Source organism: Saccopteryx leptura, chromosome 5 (assembly GCF_036850995.1).
Source record: "Saccopteryx leptura isolate mSacLep1 chromosome 5, mSacLep1_pri_phased_curated, whole genome shotgun sequence".
NCBI lineage: Eukaryota > Metazoa > Chordata > Mammalia > Chiroptera > Emballonuridae > Saccopteryx > Saccopteryx leptura.
The window spans coordinates 30196839-30219844 of record NC_089507.1 but is presented as its reverse complement, the minus strand read 5'-3'; the positions used below and the strand labels follow the sequence as shown (position 1 = coordinate 30219844).

At 43.5% G+C, this 23006-nt stretch overlaps 1 protein-coding gene across 31 annotated transcripts in view; it reads right to left on the bottom strand.

Annotated features, from left to right (window-relative positions):
* LIMCH1 (LIM and calponin homology domains 1) overlaps nt 1-23006 on the bottom strand; it is a 333809-nt gene that overhangs the window by 121979 nt on the left and 188824 nt on the right. The window lies entirely within an intron of this gene.

The window sequence follows — 23006 nt, the reverse complement described above, 5'->3', positions numbered from 1 at the left end:
GTCTATTTTTATCCACTATGATCTTTGAAAATTGACATGAAATGTGTTCACTTAACAACTGCTCTACAGGACACCTCATATGATACAGTGAAAAGAAGCATGGGAATTGGAATTTAAAAATCTTGTCTCCTCCCTTCAGAGGCATGGGTCTCATCTCAGTTACCTGATCTGTAGCATGCAAGTCCCACTCACCTGCCTCACAATGTTATTAGTGAGAAAACTGAGTCTAGAGTGCCCTCCCTTTCCACGCACCGCTGCCCCAAAAGTTCCAGGTAGCTGCTGAAATAACTGCACGGTCCTTAGGAAGCAGCTTTCTGCAGCCTGGGAGGCAACAGAAATGTCTTCAAGTGCAGACAGTGGCTTGTAGGGCACCTTGGACCACACAGGGTGGAGAAACGGACCCACTGCTGCATGCATGCTCTTGTATGTCACACACGCCCGAGAGCATCCTAGAGGAAGATGGTCATCCCAGACCAAGTGTCCTCTGAAGCAGTCAAGTGTTGTAATTCCTTTACACCGCTGGTGTGAGTGTGCAGTGGGGGGAGGAGAAGGAGGACTTAAAGCAATTTTGCTGTTATACTCAGCACTAGGGAGAATATTTTTGAAACTACAGACTGATTGAGAAGAACATCAAAAGGGTTTGATTTGTTTGATGTTTGGACCTATATACATGATGCTGATAACGGCTGGATAAAGAACGACCGTCTGTACACCAGATGGACCCAGTGACTCTGTCGAGACATCTGACTTAGAGCCATTAGAAAAGCAGATTAAGGGAAAACCGTCTTCACACGAGCAAGCACCCCACCCCATGTTTACGGTAGAGCATTCCATTGTTAGTTAAAATGATTCGGCAGATTACAATTCGTTTCTAAGACCTCTCCCGCCTGTGTAATACCCCTGTGGAAGTGTCAGAATGGTGATATAATCATGTCGAGTCACTTTCTGTGGCGGGAAGACTCTTCTAGGACCGCACTAGGATGGGGTGAATGACCTAACACCGAGACGGCACACAGCAATCATTTTAGATATGATATCCCTAAAAGTAGCTTTTAATCTGACTATCTTGACAAGCAGAAAATAAGTAAACAAATAAATAAGCACAGGGTCATCTTCCCAGAACATTCTTTTATGGCTTTTGTGCCACTAAACAAAAATTATTTGTCTTTTGTTAACTTTTATTCACAAGGAATACAAGTGGGGGACATTTTAACCTATAAAAAAAGTTCTTAAATTCAAATCAAAACAAGAGCATACAAACAGTTTTAGCATCAGATTGGCCAGGACGGATAACAACATGCAGTGCTGGGAAGGCGTGAAGAAGTCGCCGATCTCATATTCAGCTATGAGATCATGATCTGATTCTACATTACCTTTCAGGAGAGGGTTTAGAAATAAGAGACAAAAGCCTTAGGATTTTGCATTTCTTAGATTCAGCAATTCACCTTTTAAAAAAAAAAACACAACTTATTGATTTTAGAGAGAGAGGGAGGGAGAGAAACACTGATTTGTTGTTCCACTTTTTAAAGCATTATTTGGTTGATTTTTGTATGTTCCCTGACTGGGGATTGAACTCACAAACTTGGCATATGAGGACGACATTCTGACCCGGCCAGGGCCTTGTGAATATGTTCTAAACACATAAACATGGATCATTACAAAGATTTTTGTAAAAGAATATCCACTGCAGTATTGTTTAACACGAAACACTGGCAACAACACAAATGTTGAACAACAGGGGATTGCTTAAATAAAATTGTTGCATATACTTACGCTGAAAACTAACATGGTATGTATGCCTGTTGGTATTTACTTATGTTGGGCATTAAAATGATTTTAAGGACATATACAGTTTAATCCTGAAGTCCAAATTATACAGATATTTTAAAAGATAACTATAAAAAATGACTTGCTACTGACTACTCAGAATAAGCACTGTTAGAATTAGGATGTATAATTTTTAAGTGATTTTTCTGTGTAGATATATAATTTTTTCTCCCTTTCTAAAATTCTTTTGGGTGTTTTAGATAGCTCACTTAATTCACGTGGTTACAAAATATGCAAAAGGTTACTCTCTGATGTTTTCCTCCTACTTCTGTCCTCTAGTCACCCAGGTTCCCAAGGCAACTAATAGTGCCAGTGTCCTGTGTATTTTTCTTAATTTTTTTTTACAGAGACAGAGAGAGAGTCAGAGAGAGGGATAGATAGGGACAGACAGACAGGAATGGAGAGAGATGAGAAGCATCAATCATCAGTTTTTCGTTGCGACACCTTAGTTGTTCATTGATTGCTTTCTCATATGTGCGTGTGGGGGGGGGCGGGGGGTTTACAGCCAACTGAGTAACCCCTGGCTCAAGCCAGCGACCTCAGATCCAAGCTGGTGAGCTTTACTCAAAGCCCATGAGCCAGCGCTCAAGCTGGCGACCACGGGGTCTCGAACCTGGGTCCTCCGCATCCCAGTCCAGTCCGACGCTCTATCCACTGTGCCACGGCCTGGTCAGGCTCCTGTGTATTTTTCCAGAAGCACTGTGTGTACACAAATCTATGTACATATATTCTACATCCTTGTGCACCTTTTCTAACCCACCTTGCTTTTAAAAAATTATTATTAATTGATAGATAAAGAGTGTCATCATTCTTTTTTATGACTATATTATCTCCCCTGAGATGAGTGAGCCAAAATTAGGGTAAACATACAATTTAGTGTCCAAATAAAGACAGTGAAAGAGGGAAGGGGGTGTTATTGCTAGTTATAGTGGGGCGGTAGGCATAAACCAGGACTGTCCCAGACAAACCTGGACTTATGATCGTCCTAACAATAAATCACCACAACTGTTTACCAGTCCCCCTTTGATGGGACTTAGGTTATTTCTAATCATGTGCTAGAATAAAGAATGATGCAATCAAAATCTTTATGTCTGTGTTGTTTCACTAAAGTAGAAGTGCATCTGTAGGACATAATACTTGGAAGGATATCTGCATGGTTTTTACTTGATAGATATTTCCAGATTGCCATCCAAAAAGGTTGCCCTTCCCTTGTTTTCTGGAATCAGCAAGTAGTATTGCTTTCACAATAAGATGAAACAATGTTACTTTTAAAATTAAAAATGTGAAAAATGTAGATTCAGAAAGTTTAAAGCATTCTTAATCATAAACACATATAGCAACACAAGACTGGGAGTAATTAGAGTTGAGTGTATTTAGACTATATAGAAGTTTCAAAAACAAACATAAACCTCACAAGAAATGTTGCAAATGAATAGGTTATGCAGTCAGAGGGTGAACTAAAAAGCTCTCAGCAAATATAGTGCTTATTAGTGTCACTGTGCATCTCTCGCCCTCCTTTGATGTTGGGAGCTTACACATTCTTCTTTTTGTCCAACTAGGCAAGTTCCTTTTCATTTGAAGTCAGTAAGTGACAACAAATGGCAGACAGAAGCCTGCCTTTTTTCTTCTCAGAGAAGGAACAGTTCCAAAAAGGCGGTTTTACTACTGAAGGGCAGCTATTGTAGTACCTACCGTATCCCTTACAGCTGCTGGACCTGAAGCCCCACGTGGTAGGGAAATCTCTTGGGAGGGCCAGCAGCTGGCAGCGGCTGCTAAAACTGGGCCGTCTCAACCCCGCAAGAAGCTCACTGCCTCCGAGACAGACTTCCTCAAGCTTCGTGTATACGAGCTCTGAGGGAAAGCCACAGGCTCCTTCACCTATAAAATGAAATCCACACTTGCCAAAATATGTTTTAATGATCTCATATATTCAGGCCTTAACCTTAAACATCTTCCTACTGCTCACAAGACATTCCTAATATGAGCTTTATATTTATCATATAAATTCGTATGCCAAGAAGTTATGAGACCAAGTACAGAGTATTCTCAAACGTATGCGGGAGGGTGCCTTTGAGTTCTTCTGTAAGAATTTCGTATCCACGTGATGAAAAGGCATTTGAAAATTATTTCCAAAAGACTGCATGCCAAAATGGATATAATCTTTACGTTTTGAGCTTGTAATGAGTATGTGAAACTATAGCATAATGCTAGCACATAATAAAGACTTCCTGAAGGATTAAATTTGGGGTGAGACAGACACCTATTAAAACCATACCTGATGACGTTATCTGCAGCTAAGAGGCAAGACCGCACTTTCTCAGTTGCAATGCCTTTAAAAATCAGTGTCTTCACACCTAAAGTACTAACAATGGCTACTAGCTCTGACATAATTACATTAGTCTTCTACTGATGGAAATTTAGGCTGTTTCCAATATGCTCCAATCGTGTGTGTGTGTGTGTGTGTGTGTGTGTGTGTGTGTGTGAGAGAGAGAGAGAGAGAGAGACTACACACAAGTGGGAGTCCATCTGTAGGATAAAAAGAATTTAGAAGTTAAATTGTGCTATTTCAAAGACATTCTTTTCATTCTCACAACAGCCCCTACCAGGTGGGCCCCGACAAGAAAATTAAACCTAAGGCTCCGAGCGATGAAATGATTTCCCCACGGTCATTCAGCCAGCAAGTGGCAGAGCGGGGGTTCAAGGCTAATCCCCAGTGCCCTGCCCGCTATGCTATCTTGACACAGCCTCACAGATGTCTTCCCAGAAAAGCCCCAAACAAATAGCATAATAGGAAACTCCAGCCTCGGTGGAAGTCTTGCTAGCTTAAATTCAGCCAATGAAAATGAGAGTAGCAATGGGTAAGCAGGTAGTCTTCTGGCCCGGACTAGTCTCCCAGCGGCGGGTCTGGATCCTGAAATATAAAGGTAGACCCTCACAAACAATAGTGAAACCCAGGAGGATCCTCCCATACACCCTAAACACATTTTGCTGTTTTAAATTTTAACTCAATGATCCTTGATAGATCCTACCTGATGCAGTACTTAAAATCAGTGTACTTAAGGAATAAAGCTAGTTCAGTCAAATCCTTGGGAGTTCCCGGCTCCTGGGCTTCTTTATGAAAAGAGGTCTGTTTGGATAATTTGGTACAAATCCTCTCACAGATGGCATATGCAAGATTTATCTTTTTAATAGTATAAATATTATAGATGGATGCTTATAAGCAAAGGTCCAGGACTCAAAAATTTTTAAATAGTTCTTAGAGCTAATGACTTACTAGCTATTAGCCATTGTAATCAAATATCCCACCTCAGGTGTTCATACTATTTTATACATGAAAAATATGTATGACACTTTTGAGGGAGACTTGACAATGGGTCTCAAAAACTTTAAAAATGTGGAGTTTCTTCGACCCAGTAATTTTACCACGGGAATTGTTCTTTTAAAACGGTCAGAAGAGGCCCTGGCTTGGTAGCTCAGTTGGTTACTGCCTTCTTCCAACATGCTGAAGCTGCAAGTTTGATATCCAGTCAGAGCACATACAACAATCAACTGATAACAGCATGAATAAGTGGAACAATTTGACATTTCTCTCTTTCTCTCCCTCTCTCTCTAAGAAGCAATAAAAAATTAAAATACAAACATGGTCAGAAAAAAAGCTTTGTGTATGCTACTGTTTATCACAGTTTATTTTTAATAGCTTAAAAAATGGTGATAGCCCAAATGCCCACAACAGTAGTATACTTAAAAAATTTATTGTATATCCACATGGGGAAAAGATTACACAGCTACCATAATGGTGTTTCCAAAGAATACTTACAACACAGGGACATGCTCATGATCAAGGACAAGGGAAATGAAAGGTAGAAAACTGATGTGGAGTGTCACCCCAACCATGTCATCTGTATACAGGTGCACATCCAAAGAAAACACTAGGAGACTGTACCCCAGAACACTGAGTCTCTAGGTGGACTGTTTGCATGATTTTATTTTCTCCTTCATATATTTTTATGCCAATATTCATGCAGTGATGGTATATTATAGTTAAACTCAGAAAAAGATAACAAACAGTATATTTAAAAAAATTTTTTTTTCTTTAAATTGATTGTTGATACTGTTGATTTTCTCAGCTTTGGGCCTTCTCTAGTTACAGCCAAGCCAATTAGACATGATCTATTTCTTTCCTGCCTTCTGCATTCTGACCCATTCACTGCTTCTTGGTATCACCACTGCTGTAGAAACAGGGAATGTGATAGTGAAAGTCAAAGCCATCCTTTCGGTAGGAGAGACTGATGATCACATATCTGTTTGGAGATTTGGAAATCCCACACTGGCTCCAGTTACTTAGAGATTTCCTTTTATCTAAATAACCTCCGATGTAGAATTTGTTCCATTATGGTAGACGACCATATCTTGGTCTGAGGGAATAAGAACCTTTAAACTAAAACTTTCCATGATGTCACTGAATGACAACAGCCCTGGGAAATGCCTGCCTTCTGCAGTGTAAATGTTTTTCTCTGTCTCTTTCTTCAGTTTTCTCACTCTTGATGCCTTCTAACTAGAAAGTCCTTAACCAACCTCAGATTCACTAATTAGATCCATCTCCACCTCTCAGCCAAAGTCCTAACTGTCAAAATTCTGAGATCAAAGCATAAAATTCGTGTGGCCATATTCTGATTATACCTTCACAAACTCTAATTCCAGTTTGATCTTGCATTATTCCTTTCTCTGTTTTCTTTTTCTTGCTTCTAAAAGAATCTGTTTCATGTCATTTTTCTTAACCATGATCATTTTAAAAGCCTTGTTTTCTTTTGCCAGACCTCCATATCATTCACCTCTACTCTTACATTTCTTCCAGGAGTTACAATGTCTCATGTTTTGTTTCCTTAAGTAAAAAACTAGAATTGTAAAACGTTATGGAATATGCAATCAGGGGCATTGAGAGAGAAGTACTACAAAACCAGCTCCAATGATAATCTACTTAAATCCAATGTATTGTTAATTCTCAAATATTTGTTTCTCATTGATTCTGAAACTCAAAACTGTGATGTATCTCTCTATACAATTTATAATAATTTGAGTGGAGCATTTGCAAGATCATTTTCTTGCACCTGTGAAGGGGTTGTTAATTATGTTACATTTGCAAGTGGAGCTGCAATTGGAAAAGTTTAACAAAGTTGGCTTCAGTTCAGCAGCTGAAGTTTTTCCCTGGTCAAAGCTCCCAGTCATGCTGCCTATTTGCTCTTCCCCATCAGCCAATCACTCTATCTAAGAACTGTCCCTTTCATCTTTCATTCATGCTTAGGTAGAAATCATTATAGAGTAAAATATTATCAGTCTCGGTTCTATTCTAATGCACTATGAAGGTAGGTATAAGGTCTACTGGAAAGTTCTGTCCGTTTTTGGAATAAAACAAAATAAAATTTTTTCTTACCATCAATAAACTTTGTTAAATAATATAATTGCCATTATTATTAATGATTTCTTGCCAGTGTGCGGGCAATTTGTATATCCCATTTTTGAAAAATGTTTTATCTTTTGATGCGAAAAATTGAACCAGTGCTTGTTTGATATCTTCTTCATTTTTGAATTTTTTGCCCTTCAAAAAATTTTGTAAGGGCAAAAACAAGTGATAGTCGGAGGGTGCTAAGTCCAGGGAATATGGTGGATGTGACAGACATGCTTCTGTAGCATTTCTTCCTTGTTGAAATTCGTAAAAATTACAGTGGCATAAATGAACTTTATCAGTAGCCATGGGTACACTAATGCTTCACACATAAGACTAACGTGAATCAACTTTGTTTTAGTTAATTTGCTATGTCAGTATGTATACATTAAGTGATAAAAATAGAGAGGCACACATGCACCAAATAAACATGTGCTTACATGTCGAAACTTGTGATAGAAACGCACAGAACTTTCCGGTAGACCTTATATAAAGCACCCCTATATCTCCTCAGGCTTCTGTAAATACCTACTTGGGATAGAGGTAAATTTTTGAAGTGATACAGCTTTCAACATCCTTGACATCAAGCCACACAACAGCCATCTAACTCACCTACCTATAAAGCTTGCTCCACTTCAGAGACCCACTCACTGTAAACCTTGTCATTATCTGTACTAGTATCTTAGAAAACCCGGCACCATATTTCATGGTCAGACACATTGTCCATCCAGCTAGCTCTTGTCCTCAAAATACACTAGATCAGGGGTCCCCAAACTTTTTACACAGGGGGCCAGTTCACTGTCCCTCAGACCATTGGAAGGCCGGACTATAAAAAAAACTATGAACAAATCCCTATGCACACTGCACATATCTTATTTTAAAGTAAAAAAAACAAAACGGGAACAAATACAATATTTAAAATAAAGAACAAGTAAATTTAAATCAACAAACTGACCAGTATTTCAATGGGAACTACGGGCCTGCTTTTGGCTAATGAGATGGTCAATGTGCTCCTCTCACTGACCACCAATGAAAGAGGTGCCCCTTCTGGAAGTGCGGTGGGGGCCGGATAAATGGCCTCAGGGGGCTGCATGTGGCCCGCGGGCCGTAGTTTGGGGACCCCTGCACTAGATCTTGGACCTCATAACAAACTTCTAACCCCCTGATAATTAGAACGTGTTGGCTCCCAACAGCTGAGCTCCCATTGAGACCAGAGCCGTTTTCTGTGCCCTACAGCAACTAATCCAACCTCCCACTGCTGTCCCCAGACTTTCTCTGCACACTGCTCTCACATGCTTTCAGACGCCTTTGCCTGCTGCCACGCTGAGAAAGGTGGGGCCTTCATGAATGACACGGCCTGCACTCTAGTCCTCATCTATACATCCCTGTTCCCCTCCTTTCCCCTGGGCCACAAGACTCCTCCTTTGTCAAGGCCATCCATTCCTCTCTCCCAAGACATCACTCTTCCTATTTTATCATCTCTCTTATCTCTTCATTTTCTTTTTCTCACCAGTCTTCTTCTTGTCCCATAAACAAAATAAAAAACGTTCCCACCCAGCCCTGGCTGGCTGGCTCAGTGGTTGAGCATCAGCCCAGCGTGCGGAAGTCCCGGGTTCAATTCCTGGTCAAGGCACACAGGAGAAGCGCCCATCTGCTTCTCCACCCCTCCCCCTCTCCTTCCTCTCCATCTCTCTCTTCCCCTCCCGCAGCCAAGGCTCCATTGGAGCAGAGTTGTCCTGGGTGCTGAGGATGGCTTCATGGCCTCTGCCTCAGGCGCAAGAATGGCTCCGGTTGCAGCAGAGCAACACCCCAGATGGGCAGAGCATTGCCCCTTGGTGGGCATGCCATGTGGATCCTGGTCGGGTACATGCGGGAATCTGTCTCTCTGCCTCCCTGCTTCTCACTTTAGAAAAAATACAAAAATACAACAACAAAAAAAATTCTCACCCTACAGAAAAGTCCTCCAAAGATCATGTGTCACCTTCAGGTTAATACCCATTTGCTACCTGAGTTGTCCCCAATCACTGTCTTTATTTCTCTCCTCCTGTTCACTCCCCTTCACAATTTGCCTCCAATTCTCACCATCAGGTACAAACGTTCTGACTTTTCCGTTCTTACAATGGGCTTGCTTTTTACCTTAATTTGACACAGCCACTACTTGTCTTCCGTGAGACATTCTGCTTCCTGGTGATGCTATAATGTTCCCCCTCCTGATATTCCTTTGCCTGCTTTTCTCAATGTTCTTACTGAGTTCCTCACTCTCCCCTATTTCTTGAGTTCCAGTTTCCCCAAGACACACCCCAGGGCTGATTACTCTTCCCAGTCCATTCTTCTAATGCAGGGGTCCCCAAACTTTTTTACACAGGGGGCCAGTTCACTGTCCCTCAGATGGTTGGAGGGCCGCCACATACAGTGCTCCTCTCACTGACCACCAATGAAAGAGGTGCCCCTTCCGGAAGTGCGGTGGGGGCCGGATAAATAGCCTCAGGGGGGCCGCATGCGGCCCGCGGGCCATAGTTTGGGGATGCCTGTTCTAATGGGTAATGACACTCATCCTGTGGTTTTATCTTTTGCCTAAACATTGATGCCTCTTGAATTCTTCTGGACTGTCCAGAACCACCTGCGGGACACTTTTATGCCATAAAATAACCAGAGCATGGCCACTGTGATCAATGGTACTGAAAGGCAATGTCTTCCTTGCCTTGGTGCTCAGTTCCAAAACTGTGATTCAGTCTATCTCCAAAATGAACACCTCTAACTGTAAAGTCACACACTACAATAAACTCGGGTTTTATATCTACTCCACTGCCACAGTGACGCAAACCACAGCACTTAAGAAAAAGAAGTCTGAATGGAACAAAAGTAGCCTCAAACTTCAGCTTCAACAGCTCCTGCTGAAAGCATAGACTCTCTGCAGCACTAAGCAGAGGTGAGGCCATGTGTGTTGAGATCATTTACTAAACCTCTTGGGAGACAAAGTTTTGTTCGAGTTATAACCAGAATGCCTCAGGTAAGAGTTTTGCTGTAGGACTACTGCTGATAGCACAGAACGGTGCAGATTGTGAGTGCCGGGCAAGTGGCCGTCTTTCAGTATTCCAGCCGGGGCAGCACATCTCATGTTTTTTGGGGGTCACAGAGTATGTTGTCAGGGGTATTGCTGTGTGTTCCTGAGACACACCATGACAGCTGTACCTAACGTCCCACTCTGGGACACGATGCCGTTCTACCACTCTGCAAACATGTCATCAATGCTGCGTGACCTCCGACTGTGCTCTCACCCACGATGCCAGGCTGGGGTGACTGGTTTTAGTCTTCTTTCCTCATCAAAGAGAAATTCTGTCACAACAGTGAGAGAAATGCTAAACAGTTGAAAAAGTGCAGGGACTTTTGTGTATAAACCCTTTCCTGATGATGAGAAAGAACACGACTTTGCTCTAACTGGTTCTTTTTCAGAGGGGCGCAGTCAGAACTGGAGTCCTTATTGTGGACCATTATCTCTGAAACTGTTCCCGGCATTGACTATGGCTCTGGACTTTGCTACCTTGACAACCTATCCCCAGTAACCTGGGTGTGTATGATCTATTAATTATAGTACTCAGTACGCACAATGTACTGCAGTTAGTGTGTTCGGCCAGAGTTTTAAAAAACATCTTAGATTTCAGCTGCATCTTATTTCATAATTTATCTCTGAGGGCAGAACCTCTTATTCCTTTGCTTCATATTTCCAGGTAAAGGTAGAGGGAGTTTTCATTAGAGCAGCGGTTCTCAACCTGTGGGTCGCGACCCCGGCGGGGGTCCAACGACCAAAACATAGGGGTCGCCTAAAGCCATTGGAAAATACATATTTATTATACAATACATTTTTAAATAAAATATGTATTTCCGATGGCTTTAGGCGACCCCTGTGTTTTGGTCGTTAAAATATGTATTTTCCGCCCTGGCCGGTTGGCTCAGTGGTAGAGCGTCGGCCTAGCGTGCGGAGGACCCGGGTTCGATTCCCGGCCAGGGCACACAGGAGAAGCGCCCATTTGCTTCTCCACCCCTCCGCCGCGCTTTCCTCTCTGTCTCTCTCTTCCCCTCCCGCAGCCAAGGCTCCATTGGAGCAAAGATGGCCCGGGCGCTGGGGATGGCTCCTTGGCCTCTGCCCCAGGCGCTAGAGTGGCTCTGGTCGCAACATGGCGACGCCCAGGATGGGCAGAGCATTGCCCCCTGGTGGGCAGAGCGTCGCCCCATGGTGGGTGTGCCGGGTGGATCCCAGTCGGGCGCATGCGGGAGTCTGTCTGACTGTCTCTCCTCGTTTCCAGCTTCAGAAAAATGAAGAAAAAAAAATGTATTTTCTGATGGCTTTAGGCGACCGCTGTGTTTTGGTTGTTTGACCCCCGCCGGGGTCGCGACCCACAGGTTGAGAACTGCTGCATTAGAGCAATGCTCCCGGGCATTTTTCCTGCCACCCTGCTCATAAGCTATCTGAGTGCTGAGTACAGAAGAGATTTAGCATTTTCCAGCCAATCCTCTTCCTGCAGCTGCTGGCCTGAAAAGTGCTTTCTCTCCAACCCCACACTGTACGTCTCACAGGCACAGCTCCTACAGGGAGGCCGGCATTGAGAGTTCTCCCTCGGGCTGGCTGGGTAGGTCTTGCTCAATCGGGGCTAAAACAGTAGCCAGCGCACTGCCAGACCACAGTCACGGTCTTTAACCTCGTTTTTATCGGTAAGAAGTAAGCATTTTGATATGTATCCGTCTAATCCTTGTATCAAATGGGCTAATAAGCGACAGGGCATTGTGAATCATGAGAAATAACACCAGTGATCAAACTATACCGATGCGGGTTTGGGTTCAGACATTTACGTAGTCTATTCTTCTCTAGTTTCCCTGATGTATAATTCCTTATTGCATCCCATGTTAAGAAGCACAAAATTGTTTTTTTAATTACTCAGAACATTTCTCTATTACATTCGGTGTGTATTTTCATTACACCATATCTGGAAGGGCAGCAGGATGGAAAACTGGAACTATAAAACACAAATAGACAAAAAGAGAAGAAAAATTTAGTGAGGTTGCCAATGAGCAAAGACAGGCAAGGTAACCTGAGTAGGGAAGTAAATAACATGTCTCAAAGACCCAGAATGTGGGGAAATGCTTTTAAAATGTTTATCCTTGCAATCAATTTCAAAGTCAAGCATCTTCTTTCAACAATTCATTACTATTCATAGGAAATGCCAACACCTAGACTTGTAGCCTGGCTCTATTTTCTGACAAAGAAGATAATTTACATTTGGTTATGTCTTACAACATCCATAGACATTTCATCAACGTTTTGGCCCATTTTCGCGGCATATTTTCCTTACTCAGTCTTTCTGAAGGAAAGCCAGGAGAAATAATCCATTTTAGAGTCTTTTTCTAGCATTGGTGTTTGAAGAAATTTAGATCCAAAAATAAAGTAGAACATTATGTTACCACAGTTTTGAATCCACAAACTCAGTGTTCGTATGGGTCAAATTCCATGTCACCCCATTTCAAGGGACTGTGACATTTTTCTTGTCCTGTCATTCTGGTGTCTCAAGTAGTGTATAACCTTAGCAGGCCCCTGGCTGGGTCTTAATAATCTTTTTTAAAAATTATTTTCAGATTTCATGATTTATTTTAAAGTGGTAGGAAAGCTTGCTTTGTGCTGACTATAATTTCACTATCATTTTGTTATAATACTGGATCTTATTGACTATCATTCTCAATGTCGTTCTACCGCCCTACTTTAAGTAGATGGCAGACCTGAACATTTTAAGAATGTTACCTATGGAGTGAAACATTTCTGATGCCACTTAATTATGCAGTTTTAAAAAAGGGCTATGTCTCACTACTTCACAGAAGTAGAACTATGTCCAAAGACAGACATAAAAAGACCTGGGTTCTAATGATTCCTTTCTTGCTCACTGGTAACACTGGGCAATAATTTCTCTAAGTCCCGGGTTCCTGTAAAATACAATAAAATGTACCTACCAGGTTTTCCTGAGGAATAAATGAAATAATGCAGGTACGGCACTTAATTTAGTACCCAACACCAAATAGAGAGTTAAAAGTATGGGCTCTGGAATTTAATTCTGGCTCATACCTGTAACTTATAAATACAGTGTTTTATAAGTGGCAACAGTGTTGCCACTACTGTTGAGCTTGTCATAATTATTACTGAACCAATGCTTCACTTATCTGGCTGAGAGCAAGTCAAAAGCATAGCACGTCTATAAAGCTAACAGCACCCAACACATGCCAGGCGCTGTAGGGCTTTAAATGTAGTCACTCGATTTTGAAAATGCCTCCATTTTAATATTATCCTATTTATAGCACAATATATGAGGAAAGCAAAGCACAGAGAGGTTTGGTAACCATGCACACACAGCATGTGGCTAAGCCATGGTCCACACCCAGGCAGGTCTCACTCTCACTTTTGGCGTTCTCTCCTTGGCCTCCCTGCATAACCATACTCTTGCACTGTGCCATGACAAACCACTTGGCAGACAGTTTGGTAATTGCCTGAACTTGGTGAAAGAAAGAACAGGTTTAAGAACAGAGAAGTCTGAGTAGGTAGAAAAGTTTGTGCAACTATTCTGATGGGCACTGATAAGAGCATTACTGGTTGGAACCAAAGAGCTGTAAGATTGACAATGGTTGAGTCCCCACCAGGGAGCTGTACTGGTTGGAACCAGAGCTGTAAGATTGACAACGGTTGAGTCCCCACCAGGGAGCTGTACTGGTTGGAACCAGAGCTGTAAGATTGACAACAGTTGAGTCCCCACCAGGGAGCTGTCCAGCGCGAGCCTGAAGGGCTTCGGTGATGAGGGAGAGAGGGATTTCTGACGCACTGCATGCAGCCCGTTTCTGGATAACTCTGCATGTGATAGGAAACTCTTCTCTTACATCGTCTCAACATGGGTGTCCCTAATGATTTCTCCTCGTTGGCTCTCATCCTGCCTCCATGAAACTGCCTACTTCCTGCTCAGGCGGTCTGCCACACCATGTCTTTCAGTGTTGTGCTAGCTCCTCGTGTCTCCCCTCGGTCCTTTCTTCCCCACACCCAAGGCCTTGCCATCACTTCCCTCCACATGACAGGCTCTCAGTGTCCTCTCCACCATGGAGCCCTACTGGAGTAGTCAGAAGTTAGGCATGGCATGGGAAAGGACACTTCCCATTGAATGCTGGCTCTGTCTTACCAATTTTGTGGCCTTAGACAAGTTTCCTTATCTGTGAAACAGGAGTGAGAGGATCTATACGATAAGCTGTGAGGATTAAACAAGAAATTCCCAAGCATTTAGTGTGCCTGCTATCTACGTTCTTCAAATGTTGGTTGCATGTGGTTCTTGTCACCCTTATCTTGGATGCTGTGAGAGGTGGGGACACGAGTGGCAATGTGACGTGCACTCTAGCCCAGAGTCTGCACAGCGTACGCAGAGGTGGAAAGGCTCTGAGTCTCAAGCTCCCACTACGCAGCTCGTAACTCCAGTCCCAGAAGTGAGGACCAAAGTGCCTGCTTCTCCCTCTCTCAACGTTACTTATCTGGGGAGCTCACTGTTTACCACTCCAAGCACACTAGTGGTAACAGATATGTGGACCTGGTAAAGCACCGTGAAAATCTTTTTTAGTGAAAGATGTAAAAACTAAGTAATATATTTTACCATGAGACAAGTGAAGTTCTGAAAACCATGACTCCGTTTGGAACAACTGAAACAGACACCAGACAAATACCAGCTTGGGGGGGGGGGGGGATGACAAAATAACTACATTTCTCCTGGGGGTTAATCACTTCTAACCTTCTTTCCTAAGATGGCAACCCACGATGGAGAGTAATCAAACCACAATGCAGAAACCAGGGAAACCTTGGCTCAGGTGGTGGGTGTCCACTTTGCACCAAACGGTGACAGCGCCGAAGCAAAGTCATTGCCAACAGGCTCCAGGCGGCACAGCGCTCACTGTCCAGTCACTTCGTCACTGACTGGGGATCTAAGTTGGGGACATTCACTATTCATATATGATTCTCTTATTTGTTAATAGGAACAACTTACCCTTTATGTACTTCAGCATCCCTAAGACTCGACGCTTAGAGTGAAAACGGATACAAGCTGAGCTGACTCTAATGAATCCCCAAGTCACTGTGACGCTTCAGGAAGACAGCACTTTCATTTCTTTGAGGACAAAGTGAAGATCATCTCTATCTTTGGATTCCCCCCTCACCCCCACATACACAGAACCTAACAGACCCTTAACCGCGTTATGTACTATTTCCTGAAGAAATGTTCCTGAATTGCAGAAACGCAGGCCTTTTTTTTTTTTTCTCATTATCACGACTTGGATGGAGCAAGCACTAAGGCTCATGTAGGAACCAGGAGTCCTCTCCGCAGAAAGTTGGAAGCAGCCTCGATCTGAGTTCTATTCCCAGTGCCAGCGGCAGAGAGAAAAGGGGAGGGGAGTGTCTGCAGTCTAATTCCAGCGCCTTCATCTGGGCTGGTCACCTCCACTCCCCGTGCGCCTTTCCTCGTCTGCAAAATGGGGCTAATAACATGGCCTATACCTCTTGGACTTGTCCTGAGAAGTAATTGAGATCACGTAAGAAGTATAAGGAGAGCTTTGGGCCTGGTAGCTATTGCTTTATTAGCGCGGGTCGCAGGGCCTGGGGCGAATCCCACTGTTCCCTGCCGATTCAGAGGGCCTCGGCCAGAGGGCCCTGGTAGAAATGTTTCCAATTGTTGGTACAAGAATGAGGAAATTGGCAGGATGTAATGGTCTTCTGTTTTCATCTCTAAAACAGATATCCTAGGACTTACGTGATAAAATCTGATGATACCTGGCTGGTAGGAGGAAAGCTGGTAAGCCTACTTGGCGGTGGGCGGTGCACACGGCAGGAATGCGGAGGCTGCTGAGCAAGGCACTGCCCTGCTCCGTGTGCGCATGCTTGCTGGATGGGCGAGAGGGAGGCGCAATTCTCCGAAGCAGTGCAGCTTCTCAAGCCACTGGCCTGTTGAGTTTCCCAGAATTTCTCAGTAAACTATACTGATTCAGGACAGCGGAGAAAAGAAATTATCTCTCTTTTTGGTATCAACCACAATGAGTAATTTAATTCTGCCCTTTTGTACAGGAAGGCGGCTATGCTCACCACTCTACCACCAAAGCTGCCCTGCCCTCTTGTATATAGGAAAAACAATAGAACCCATCTGCAGACATCTGGGCTGGTGACTTGAATTTGGGAGATACTCCCTTTACTTTACAAGCTGTTTGTGGGCTATGATTCTCTAAGCTCCAGACATATCTTTGGAAAGGAAGAACATACATGGAGTACGGATATCAGGATAGTGAGTACTTACTATATATGCCCACACAGTGCTGGCTACTCTGTGTACACCATCTTTTATCTATACAATAGTCCCTTGAAGGATCTGGCTGGTTGGCTCAGTGGTAGAGAATCAGCTTGGCATGTGGATGTCCCAGGTTCAATGCCCAGTCAGGGCACACAGGAGAAGCAACCATCTGCTTCTCTACCCTTCCCCTCCCCCTTCTCTCTCTCTCTCTCTCTCTCTCTCTCTCTCCCCCCCCCCCTTTTTCTCTTCCTTGCCCACAGCCATAATCCAATTGGTTTGAGTGCATCGGCCCTGGGCACTGAGAATGGGACAGACTCTGTCTCTGGCACTAAAAATAGCTCAGTTGTGAGCATGGCCCCAGCTGGGCAGAGCATTGGCTCCAGACAAAGGTTACCAGGTGGATCCTGATTGGGGCACATGCAGGAGTCTATCTCTCTATCTCCCCTCCTCTCACTTGGGAAAAAAGAAAAAAAAATCTCTTGAATGTACTACCACTACATTTCACAGATCAAGGACACTGAGTGTTGGCAAGCTACCTGACTTGTATATACTAGTGTGTCACAGGTGACGGCACTGAGATTTGATTCAATGTCTATAAGGTCCATAGTTTATGCTACAAACTTTCAATTACTAAAGGTAGAAGATGAACCTTCCAAACTTAAACATACTGTTTGAAGTTTATAAGACAATCCTTCCCAGTGTTCCACTTATAGAGGGGGAAAAGAATCCATCCTCATGAGAATTGGTGCTGTTCAATTTAATCTGGTTAGGAATGCAGGAATTAAGAAATTATACTCTTTCATAACACTCTAGTAGAGTAATATCACTGCCCATGTCATTTTGAAGATTTTTTCCATCAAATGTCTGTCAGTTCTGGTAAGCGGGAAAACAAGAAAACCCCCCAGTGGCTCAGAGAGAGTGATCCTTTCTCCCTGGTACAGGTATTCATTTTCTATCTAATTAGAAGGGAATCCTTGTCGAACCCTTCTTAGTGCTACCACAGAGAAAAATACTTGCTTCCAGATTCTAGCCTGAATATTCCCATTTTAAAGGTTTCCGCACCAATAATCATGGTTATAGTAGAATATGGAGCAATCTAGATACTCAGGGTCATCATCTTAAACTCTGCTACAGATTTTGATTTCTGATTGCAAAAATTATTTAAAGTCTAAATTACTTTATTTTAGGACTGGATGATTGGACCCATGCTGATTTGACATTTTCCCCTTTCCTTTCAGTTTTGTTTTTATTTTGTGTTTTTAATAGGGTTTTCTGTTTGTTGGGTTTTTTTCACTTCTGAATAGAAACTTTGCTAATGGACATTCTCTCGGACCTCTGTGAACGTGACTGGGGGCCGAGTCAAGCGCTGAGATAACAGCTCCGAGGCCTGACTCACTCTCCCCACAGGCGGAGGGGGAAAGCTTCCCAGGCGTCCCGTCGTTCACCCTGTGGTAAGGTAGGAAAAAGTTTAAAGGGAAGCCAAGAGTTTTTGGTAAGTTCTGACCAAAGAGTAAGGAAGTGTTTTATTACCCACCACGCAAAGTGGAGGGGAGGTTTCAGAGCCTCTTCTTCAAAAGGAGTGAGAGACCACATTCTGCCTTTCTGGGGCCCGGCCCCGCCCTGCTGCAAGGGCTCCTGGGAAAGGACACACCGCTACTTCTCAGTGCTGCCCCGCGGCTCCCAACAGGAGCAAAGCACAACCCCAAACCCAGAAGCAATAACGATTCTACCCATAAAAGAGCATGAGACAAGCAAAAAAAATAAAATGTTTTATAATCAAAATTCTCTCCAGACAGAAGGCTTTTTAGAGGCCTTTGGGGAAATTTCTGAGGATTCATAAATACCATTTCAAGCCAATGTGTATTGATGTGTGTGTTCTTATGACATCCTTCTGTTTCTTCACTGTGTAATTAGGAGGCAGAAAGGACGGGATTGTTGGGTACCTTTCCCGTCGTGCTGGGCCTCTGGGCTCTGGTTGAACAAATTCCTGGTGGGGTTCAGTTAGTCAAGTCAGTAAAATTTGAAGAATATTCCTTTTTCTCTCTCTTTTAATGATACTTGTTCCATATTTTAATGCCCAAGAATACGAATGTAAGTGTGAGAGAGATTTAGAGAACTTTATGGTCCAGTGTGTCACACAGGATAAAGCACACACACTTTCCCTTGACACCCATAAACAAGACTTGAAAGGCCCACACTCATTTACAGCCTTCTTCTCCAAACCGCACGCACAAGCGCACCGACTGCACATTCTAATGACTTTATCTGTATTCTGCTCATGCCTTGCCATGCTCGGAGGACTTTAAGTTTTTCATCCTCATCCACAAACAAGCCCCGACTCACCAAGATTTACAAAATAATCAGTGGTGAAGTTAATTGGAATCTAGATTTTCTGACACCTACAGAAAAATCCACACAGTTCTGAGAAAGAAAAACACAGCAAGGAAGCAGGACTAAATTTAAGCGTGGCAGCTCTAAAGCTGCGAGGGAGACGGGAAGGGAGAGCCATTCACAAAGGGTTTCAGTGTGTCTGGCTGCACTGATTCTTTTCCCTTCACATGCAGGTCGGCTGGGTCAGGAAGGGTCTGGCCACTTCTACAGAGCCAACTCGCCACCTGGGTCGGTCTTCTCAGGAATCTGAAATATCCCAGGGTAGGAAAGAGTCGGGATGTTTTGGGGCTCAAACCCAGGACAGACAGCAGAGAGGGGAGGACATGAGGATGAAGCTACTAGATCTGAGGGAGGGGAGGCCAGAGTTTTTGTTCTTGTCCATATGCCTCAGAAGCCTGGCCTTTCATCATTAACAGGGTGTTGCCTTCCATCGTGTCCTCCTAAATATAAAAGGTAAATTCTAGTCAGACCTGTGTGATCTTGAAAGCCTTGTTTAGGCGCTCAAAGTCTTTCATGTTGTACTGATGGGGCAGGGAGTAACACAACCCCCACTGAGTGACAGGAGCCTTGTCAAAGGCCAGAAGAAACAGAAAGGAAGAGTCGGAGGCGAGAGAGAGGATTTAGGTAGAATTGCTAAGACGTCGAATGACTGGATGTCAGGGTGAATGTTGGAAAGGCCGTTGGCACAATGGCTGAAATGATGGTGTTGCCATTAGGGAAATAAGTTATTAAAGGAAATAGATACGCTGATGTAGGAACAGGTTGTGAGACCAGTTATATTTTCAACAACATGAAATGGAGGCACTGTCAGGAACATAGGAAATGAGGACAGAGAGCCCTAGAGGGAGGTTTGGACTGCAAATATATAGACTGTACGTAGTTGGGAGTCCTCGGCATATGGACCGGGGGTTCTCAGAAATCAAGAGAGGAAACAGGGTTGCTAAGGGAAAGTAGGCAGAGAGAGGTGCAAAAAGAACAGAGGCGAGGCAACGCCTGCCTTGGATGAGGGCAGGAGACATCCTAGAAGCAGTAGAGTGGCAACCTCAAGAGGAAAGGTAATGTCAAGCAGGGGTGGATCAACGGTTTCAGTCATGTGGAAGGTAGCTAGCCGGTGACCCCTAGTGACTCAAAGAGAAGGCAGAGGTGCAGGTGGGCATCGGGAAAGGATTCAGCCGTTAGGATACAGTGCGAAACGGACACTGTAACTGTAGAAAACTTTTGCAACAAGTCTGTCCCTGAAGAAGAGGAAGGAGAAGGTAGAAGCTGAAGGTACAGCCAGGTTCAGGAAGAGGGGAGTTAAGAGTAAGAGGCCTGAGTCAGTTTCTAACTGAAGGGAAGGAGCTGGTGGCGACGTCAGGGAAATGCGAGAGGGATGGGCTACAATAGCGCAGCTGAGCTCAGGAAGATTCTGGAAGAAAGTAGCATCGAGATAGGGTTGGAGGAAGAACAGACACAGGCTCCAAGGAACAGCTGAAGGAGGAAGGAAATTGCAGGTGCTTCTGTAAGAAGACTTCAAGCTGGACTTACAATTTATGTTTGTTTTAGTGGCAATGACGGCAAGTTTTTTTATTTTTATTTAAAAAGTCTACTATTCTTAGAGGACTATATTCAAAAGATAAATGAAAAACCCTATAATCCAGCATACGCTGTCATAATCCCTCACACCCTCCACACAACCCCCTGCAAAATTAGTCAAACTCAACAGAAGACTGACTCTTCTTCCTCGAGAAAGATGATGTGGTTTTTTTGGGTGATACAAAAAAACCCTGCCAACAGAATCTGTGTGTTTCACAACTTTCAATTTCTGACTTAGCAAATCAAAGTTTATCATCATTTTAGATGGTAAAGACATGTTTTGTTGAAATGGGTGTCAAAATTCGAACAAACCCAGTAATTTTAATAAAGAAACGCCACTTGCATTGAGACTATATACAGGAAGCCTCCTCTTTACAGCGTGTATAACATGAATTCAGTTATTCATGAGCTAGGATTTTGCCACACTGAAGGGGCCGATAGAAAATGGTCCTTAAATTCCAGAGAATGTAATGTCTCAAGGAGAAGAAACACAAACACCTTCCCTAAATATTTATATATAGAAGGTAGTTGACACAATCACAGGGAACTGTGAACGGGTGCTGGGAGCCCACTTGGAAGTGATCTGAGCAGGGTCGTAGGTTGACTTAGGTTAGCCTGCTCTCTGAAGGTGGGTGGGACACATTGGGTTAACGGTACTGGATGGTGGGGCAAGCAGGAGAGAAGAGATAGGAAATGGACTCAGGAAAAGAATGTAGAAAAAAATATACATTGTATCCAGCTTGGGAATGGAACCAACAGAAGAATTTGAACTGGGAAGGAGCATCGGCTGAAATCACTGCCCAGTTTGGTTTAACTGATACTCTGCTCAGCACCTTCCCCTCCTGTCTGTAGAGACTTCCCACAAGATTTAAGACAAGACTATCTGTCCCATTCCTGCCTTTATGATTCTGAAAGATGGTTTTCAGAGTTCTTTTATTTTTTTTTATGATGCTATTTTTTTTTTTTTTTGTATTTTTTTTCTGAAGTTGGAAACGGGGAGGCAGTCAGACAGACTCCTGCATGTGCCCGACTGGGATCCACCCGGCACGCCCACCAGGGAGCGATGCTCTGCCCATCTAGGGCATCACTCTGTTGTGACCAGAGCCACTCTAGCGCATGAGGCAGAGGCCATAGAGCCATCCTCAGCACCCGGGCCAACTCTGCTCCAATGGAGCCTATGACTCTTGAGAGAAAAGTGGAAAGGTCTGAGATTATCACCCAAGTGTCAGTGAGTGCCCTAAAAGCACATCTGCATGGCGGTGGGGGGTGGGGTGGGCTTTTATTTAGTCACTGTGTATGTAGCAACCCTAAATAAACTTGGGAGGAGTCCTTGCGGAACTCACACCTGCAGGCTGGCACCTGCGGGCCCCACAATCAGGCCAAGAATCTGCAACCCTTAAACCTATCTGATGAACATCAATTTTTAGGGAAGGTTGATTTCAGTATGGACAGAGTCTGAAAGGGGCGTGTGTTGGTGCCAAGTTCGGCTTTCCAGTATTCCTATGCAACTCCTGAGCTCACAGTGGTGGCCCCCACAAAGCCTCACACTGATTGTCTCACTTTCACGGGAGTGTAGTTTCCATTCTCTCTTGGGGGTTTCAATCTGCCACTCCATCTTCTCCCAATGGGCTTATCTATGGATTACTTCCAAGCATGCAGTGCCTGGAGAAAATTCCACTAAATCAAGGCTTCCTCATTATTTGAAATTGCCCGTAGTCTTTTAGCACCTTGGTGACTAACACTGCATTGGTTCCGCCCAGCAGATCACACCTTATTAAGGATTCTGACCACCATTTTGCATGCATGTGTATACACACAGAGCAGCTATAAATTTTTAGATTTTTACATATTTAACATCTTGGCTTGATTTAGGGCTACTTACTGAAACCAAAAGCATCAGTTTAAATTTCCTGGGATATCTTTTAAAAAGAGACCTGGTGTTTTCCAGATCATCCCTCCCAGGCTCTTATAAATGCTAAACGGATGAGAGAGTGGAGCTGTATTTCTGCAATGTGTTAAAAGTAAACTGAATAGTACATAGAACTCACATGTACTATTATTATATTTTATACATACTAGTAAGCCCTTTTTATAGGGCTTGGAATATAACTTTATATTTATCTTTTGCCTTCATGACATTGGTGGTCCTGATGACAACTTGATGCCTAGTCCTTGTAAATGTAGGCGGCTCTTCCGCCCTCCTCTTGTTGCTAAGGAAAAAATGAGCAGCACTTTACAGCAGCCCCCACGATGAGACAGTCTGCACAGTTAGAACACAAGGAAGTTCTGTGTTTATTATGTGTCCAGACTGTCAAGCAATCCCTAATCAGAAATTACCAACAGTGGTAATTAAGGACAGTGAAACAGAATCCCCTACGGCAGTGGTCCCCAACTCCCGGGCCGCGGACCAGTACCGGTCCATGAGC